At 39.2% G+C, this 7,713-nt stretch overlaps 1 non-coding gene across 1 annotated transcript; it reads left to right on the forward strand.

The window, feature by feature from the left end:
• Positions 1-7,042: 7,042 nt before the first annotated feature.
• Positions 7,043-7,116, forward strand: TRNAR-UCU. The gene has a single exon. It is a non-coding gene; the product is annotated as a tRNA-Arg (tRNA).
• The last annotated feature ends 597 nt before the right edge of the window (positions 7,117-7,713 follow it).

The following is a 7,713-nucleotide window of genomic DNA, read 5'->3' on the forward strand; positions in this document are numbered from 1 at the left end:
CCTTGCGAAGCAGCGTGGCTTGTCCAACATGTCATCCCAGGCAGACAGACATTGGATCCCCTTAGAATGACACCAGTACTTAAGCCAGTTGTTAAAGCTGATCATCTTGTCTTTGTATTGTGGCATCATTCTTGGTGAGGGCAAGGTGCTGCTCAGGGTCAGGGTCATACCAGCCTGGGCTACATAATCGGAGAGCTCCTCTATGTCTCTTTTCATGTAGTCCAGGGAGGTACGTCTCAGGTCATTCATTCCAGCATGGACAATGACGGAGTCATATTTGTACTTGCTTTGGATTGACCTGAGTGCGTGTGTTATGTGGCGGATCCTAGCTCCCGATAGGCAGCTCACAGTCACCCTCTCCTTGTTCAGCCTGGTAAGCGGGACATCAGTGTGTCTGACTATAGAGTCACCTATTACTAGTGTATCAGGCATGGTGTTTGGCCTTAAGGGCTGTGATTGGTTGACACACTGATTTATTGAAGTATGTGTTGCATGTGTTTTGTTTTGAGGTGGTGGATTTCTGGATGTCTGCTTTGGGAGCCTCTGTTGTTTTGGTAAGTTTTTTATTAGAGACTCCGAGTATGTCTTTGTGTTTTTATGCATTTGGTTTGCAGTTGTGGTAGGTCTATGTGGGACTGGGTTTGTTGTGTGTGTGGTTACCATCTCTTCCTGTCTGGTCATGCCAGCCCTGAGTTGAGAGAGTTCAGCCTCCAGTTTGGCTATACAGTTGCATCTCTCACATGTATTTGTGTTTGTTGGGAGGAGGAGAGGTTGTCTGTGTACATGAGACAATTGTAGCATTGTCTCAAGATACCCAGATTAACCAGCCGAACTGGAGAGGATGCCAGTAATCTACCACTCGACATGCTAGAACAGTATAAGGGAGTGCTGTGCCTTTAAGGGAAGTGGATATTCACAGGGGTGGTAGGTGGATGTAGTGCTTTACTTAGTACGAGAGTGCTTACTTAGTAGAGAAGTTTTGAGAACAAGTGCTAGGCTTATAATATAGCGAGTAGTCTGATTATACTAAGAGTAGAGCTTCCTTAAGGGAAACTTTGAAGAGCAGACTTGGCAGAGCCAGAAGAAGTTTAACCTTGTTTAACTGGTGCTGCGCTATGCGCACAACCGCGCAAAGCCGTGCAAATGCGGATTTTAAACAGGGAACTACAAAAGAGCTAGAAATGGTCCAAAACAACCAATTACTTCAGCTCTTGTGCTGAGGTCACTTCCTACATGGACAGGTAGGCTGCTCAAGGCTCCCCACTCCCACTGGTGAGCAAAGAAATTTCCTTCTATCCAAGTAAGGTAATGGACAACACAGGAACTACACCACAGCCCAGAATACAGCAATGCCTGTAAACTGGTCTAAACTAGTCGAGGAGAGGTGGGAAAACAAGGATTTTTTTTTGTTTTGTTTTTTTTTTGATAGAAACACACAGAAAATGCAGAAACAGTGATAAATCAGTTACACAGGCAAGCACACTTTAGTGGGCAGCCTCAACAGTTAAATTAAACAAACAAACAAACAAACAAACTTTCAATCAAATTCGACTAAAAAGTAACTTTAAGTGCAGATTTTAAAATAATGCAGCAAACAGCTAAAAAACAGTTTAAGCTTGTTCAGGTTAAGCTACAGAAGCTATTCAACTTGTCCAAACACACAAACTATTCAACTTGTCCAAACACACAAACTTATTTTCACCCCCCCCCCCCCTCTCTGTCCCTCTCTTGCCACCACCTTTAAAATGCACCAGCCAAATAGACTTTTGAGATCTAATTTCCAAAATCTAATTGAGCTGCATAAACCTGCCTGTCCACCAGGCAAACATCTAATGTCCTTCTCTCTAGCACGCCATTGGAATTCCCTCGCACCTCTCATCCGCACCACCAGCAGCCCCTCTTCATTCAAAACCTCACTTCACACACACCTAACTTCACTATGGGAATGCTCTTGCTCCCACCCCACATAATCTCCCTTCACTATAGCTACTCTCGATAAGCTATAATTCACAATAGCCTCCCATTGTTTTGTACCCCTAATAAACTCTAGGAATTAGCATAACTCATAGAATGGTACAATTCCGTAGCCTAGAAATTAACTGCATGAATTAGTATAACTGTTAAAACGTTTGGACTGTTTGTGTTATTGCATTGTGCTAATATGTTAAACTGTTAAAAAACTTTGACTGTTTGTAAATATCACTCTTATTCCATTGTACTAATATGTGCACTCTACTAATATGTGTTTTTCTATTTGTTTAATTTTGCTTCTTTTGTGCACATTACATTTCTCTAATAACTCACTCATGTTAAATCTGTAATTTGTTATTTTACTGTAGCGTTTCACCCCAGGACTCCATTGAAAATGGGCTCCTCATGGCCAAATGGACTATCCTGGCAAACAAACTATAAATAAATACCTTTTTAACTCTGATTTGTTTGGTTCACAGACTTCTTTTGTTAGTGTAGCTCTTTTTTAGTACAGCATTTCTGAATAACTTGTAAATCTGATAACCCTTTTATATCTCATAAAGTATTTATTCCATAGCTCCTTCATTCCCTTTAGTGAAACATCATTTTGCGTTCTTTGCTGATTTTAAGTTTCATTGTTTTAAAGATTTGGAATGATACAAACCTGATGCTTTTTTGACTAATGTTCAGTCATTACTCATATCACAATTAATATGTTGTTGAATAATAGTTGTACATTTTGTTTAGTCGTTTAGTGCAAGAGATAAAGGCTATCATAGAGGTAGATTAGGCAATTCATCTTGTTGCTCTGGGTTCGAGCCCTTTGGTTTCCATTTGCCTATTCTATGACTGTGAGTGCATCACTTAACTAGATTGTGTTCCTACGTGGCCTCTAACAATAACACTTAAGCTCACTTAGTTTAGTTGGCAAATAAATAAATAAACATCTCAAAGTGGGGTATAATGGTGCTGTACCATAAGTATTGTTATTCATTTTTTTAATCTGGAGTAGCCATACCTTGCATTCTTTCCTCTGTGATACTCCACATCAAATATATACATTGCCCAATGCTTACTATGTTATTCTGATAATTTCCCATCTGGACTACAGAAGTACTAGTAAACTGATCTGTTTTTGTAAAATGATCATACAACGAAAACTCTTTGATGGAAGATGGTAAATCATTTCCTTTTTTTACGAAAGAGATATTGCCACCTACTTCATCTTGCATGTGAGGTACAAAAGAGTCTTAAAATGCCTGCTTATACATATGTTAATGCAATTCTGCAATTAAATTCATGATGAAAAGTGGTAAAATGCATGATCTGTTTTGTTCCTTTATTGTAAAGATGTTCATTCTCCTGTTTCCTCTTCTATCAGTTAGTTTTAGAGACTGTTTTTTTTTTTTCTGCCACCAAACTGCTAATGTTTTGTAGACTTGATGGAAAATACATGCAGGCCTTAAGTTAATAAATAACTCTCATGCACATTGCTGATTAAACTGCGTCATTTCTGGCCTATCCTCTTTCATCAGTTTTTCTAAGAATCATATGAGGCAGTGTATGGAAATATTTGTGAACCATTAGGGTGGCTGTGGTGGTGCAGTGATTAGCGTTGCTGCTTCACAGCAAGAGGTTCTCTGGTTCAATCCTCAGCTGGGGTGCCTTCTGTGCAGAGTCTGCATGTCCTTTCTGTGGATTGTCTCTGGGTGCTCCAGTTTCCTCCCACATCCCGACAACATACTGTAGGTGGATTGGACACTCTAAACTGGCCCTAGGCATGAGTGTGTGCTTTCTGTGGAAGGTTGGGTGCCGGACTGGCAACTTGACACCTTACAAACTCCACTACCAATCATGAGTAGACAGGTGATCCACTGTGGCAACCCTAACTGGGAAAAACCGGAAGAAGAGTTCATTCTAAAAAAAGCATCAAAAAGCTCAGTTGAATTGCAGCACATATTAATACCATGTCCGTGATGAGAGAGTCTAGCTACACAGCTGAAATGGCGCAGCAGCACTGGCGATGACAAAACCTATCAGTATGTATGTGTAGCATTTTATTTTAAGTATCATAGGTTCATGGGCTCATAGGTATATACTAGGTTACAGATCATCAGGTCCTTTAGAAGCCCTTCCATGCGGCCCAACCTAATTGTCTCTCTATGTATTATGGGCTTTTATTAGGAGTAGGGTATTTCAGTTAGGAAGTTTCCGAAGATTATGTGGGGGTGGGGTATATTAGTTTGGGCATTACTGTCTGCCTCTATCAATATAAAACACTTACTTAGGGTATTATATTTCTGATAAAGGAAAAGAATTAGCATGCTAGCCTTTTCATACCTGACATGTTGAGAAGTATTTTATCTCTACAATGTAAATCAGGAAAAATTACAAAACCTAGAAAGTTGATTTGATGAAGATGCCCAAGTCACTGTAGTACAGTTTCAGTGATCTTTATTAGGAGTTTTTATAGCAAGCAGATTCTGGTGTGCTCAGAAGAGATGGTTAGCAAATAATAATAATAATTATTATTATATAATTAATTAATTATTAATTATTATTATAATAATAATAATAATATTATATAAACAGGCAGAAACAATAAGAAGAAAATGCATCTTTGATAATAATGATTGCTTTAAGTGTTCATTAAAGTTACTGTTACATTTTACCTTTTGCTCAAACATCCTAAAATAGAATCGTTGACACGATACATCTGAATGATACAGGAAATTATAGGTCTCTTACTGAGGACCTTGCTTTCCCTGGCTTGCATATGAGGCAAATAGATGGCTTTAGTACATAAATGTGATCTGGAAGAAAGCGAAACAATGGAAAAGGAAGAGAAAGAAGTAATGTATTGTGCAGACAAGAACGTTTAAAATTGTGCGAGTCTCTGTATTAAAGCATTTATGCAGCTGAGACAGTTTAGAAGAGCAGAAGGGTAGTGCAATGTGCATACTTATGTTTTGGATCACACACAGAATCTGTGATGGGAAACTCTTCCCTCATGATTTCTTGGAGAACTGCAATTAATTAATTCAAATGTTGCAAAATAATAACTTATGTTGTAAGATCTGGTGCATAACAGCTGTAACAATGAGACAGCACAGTAAACATACATTTATTTTCTAAAGTCATGAAAGCATGAGGAAGAGCACACACGTACACACACATGAACTTCATTACCTACAAGCTTGAAACATTATTGTGAGCCGCCACTTCAGTAATAATGCTAATTATTTGCATAAAACTGTTCCATGCAGAGATAATGCGATCATGCAGTGTGAAAAAGAGGTAAAACCTAAAGTACTGCTTATGCCATTTTACCCATCCTGGTTACCATCTCTTGAAAAAAATGAAATGCTTATTACTTTTAGAACTACACTTCCCACACTTTCTAGCAAGTCTACGATTATTTATTATAGTTGAAAACGGCCTGCCACTGTGTACATAAAGTGTACATAATGCACATGTTCACACTCTACCACTGTGTACACGATTCCCTGTTTTATTGCAGAACACATATGTAGCCTTCACGTGGTTTATGTAATTATGAATGAATCCTGATCCTGGGATCCTGAAGGCTGCTGATGTATAAAGTCCTTGAAATTGTTCCCTCCCACAGTGGACACCGAAACGGCTACAAGTTACAGGGAGTGAAAACACTGAATAATAACATCGTCAAACCGTCTTCCCCATTCTGATGCTCTAGAATGATTGATTGACTGATTGATTGATTTACACATTTATAGGGGTGCCTAGTTTGAAAGATCAACCAGTATTAAATATATTCTCTGTCAGGAATGCCCTGTATTTTTAAAAACCAAGGATTACAAAAGCAACATTTAATGCAATAATAAGTGAAAACGTGGTATATTTTGCTGTTGGAGTAATACCACATTACAGCGCATGAGTCCTTATTTTTATCTATTGAGATTGTTTGTTTTGTTTTGCCCTCAAGCCGCCCACACTGACATATTTTCAAATCCCACGTACAAATCACAAGTCAAGTTTTAGTCGTACATTATCTGGCATACCCAAGTAAAAGGCGACTTAAACCCTTGAATGTGTAAGGTACACGGATAACATTCCATGTCCCCTGTCGTTTGCACGATGCTAAGCCAATGATAATAGCTTGTCTAGAAAAATGGTGCCCCTTTATTCTGCTGATATCAAAAGCCTGAATTACAAATGATCACAAACGGAACCGATTCCCTCATGTATTCCAGCCAAGTCGAGTAAAACTGTGATTTTATTATTTCTCTGCTTTCATGTTTTTCAGCATCTGAGCCACATTCGTAAATGTTTGAAGGGTATTTGAACTGTGTTAGTGCGGAAATGGCGAGGAGAAATCCCGCAGAAACACAGCCAGCTGCCCAGATTGTAGGGAACAGGTTTTCTTGTTTGGGTAAATGGCAAATACAGCAGAAAAAGCAGGCATTCCTGGTGGGATAAAATAGCATGACAGCCACCCTGTCCAGCAGACTGGTACCCTGTTAATAAAGGCATCCCTGTAGCCTGTTAAAGGGCTGCAGGGATGCAGCTCAAGTTCCTTCATGTGGGACTCACAATGTCGCTGTCCTTCTAGAACAGTGCTGAAGGGAGTCTGCTGGAATGGGAAGGGCGATCTTCAAGCCATTCCTACCTAAAGTAATCATACTCCCCAATGTGTTGCACCCCAAGAACTGCACCGGAATGCAACACAGAGCTTTTACTTAGTCCCATTTCCACCAAAGTGTGGCTGCCTTTCATCCTCGGCATTCTGTGCTGATGACTAACAGGAATGACGAACCATTCAATCCGAATATATTTAAAAATAGCTATACCGCAAAGGATGCTGCAAAAGATCAAACGGAGGTGTATCGAAATTCTAAAATTTCTGGGTCACTGGTGATGGGGTACTGGCAAAAGAATTGCAGCCTATGAGTAGGAATGTAGCAGAATGTCGCTTTTATACAAATGGGGTGGATGATGCAGAATGATGCTGGATGATGCAGGATGATGCACCCAGACGTGGGGCACACTCTGCTTTTTTTGAGTGGTGATGCTGAGGTTGCTGATGGGAGTAGTCTCTGTGGCGCAATGGACGAGCGCGCTGGACTTCTAATCCAGAGGTTCCGGGTTCGAGTCCCGGCAGAGATGGATGCACCTCCTCCCAAATCATTTTCAGGAAAAGAAGAACATTAGAACATTACTTTGCGTTTATTTTAAACTAACAAATATAAACCCCATAGTTATCAATTTTAACCTAGCTTCAATATTGTCTCTGTACTCTACCTTTCCTGCTAATGGGAAAACATTATTAAAAGCAATGAAAGTTGAACTTCTTGATGCAAACAGTGCGGAATGTTGCGATGCTGTGCAAAAACTGCAATACTTACAAATGGCAGCCCTTTTATATATATATATATATATATATATATATATATATATATATATATATATATATATATGTGTGTGTGTGTGTGTGTGTGTGTGTGTGTGTGTGTTTTGCAAAGCATCTTCTTTTAAGTCATCAAAACACAAGAGCGTTATTTTACTATTTCGGTTATTTGAGAATGCTTTATTTTCTGTCTTGAATGCACTGGTGCTTTTTACTTTCAAGCTGCAAAATATGTTTTAAGTACAACAGAACCTTAAGGTAGTAAACTGCAGTCCTGTGACACAACAGCAGGAGCACCGTTATGCGCTAATTTAATTGTGATTTACTTAAATTATTTCGTCGTACACGGTAAAGGT

The sequence above is a fragment of the Protopterus annectens genome, chromosome 17.part0 (assembly GCF_019279795.1).
Source record: "Protopterus annectens isolate FY-2018-M chromosome 17.part0, PAN1.0, whole genome shotgun sequence".
NCBI classification, from domain to species: domain Eukaryota; kingdom Metazoa; phylum Chordata; order Ceratodontiformes; family Protopteridae; genus Protopterus; species Protopterus annectens.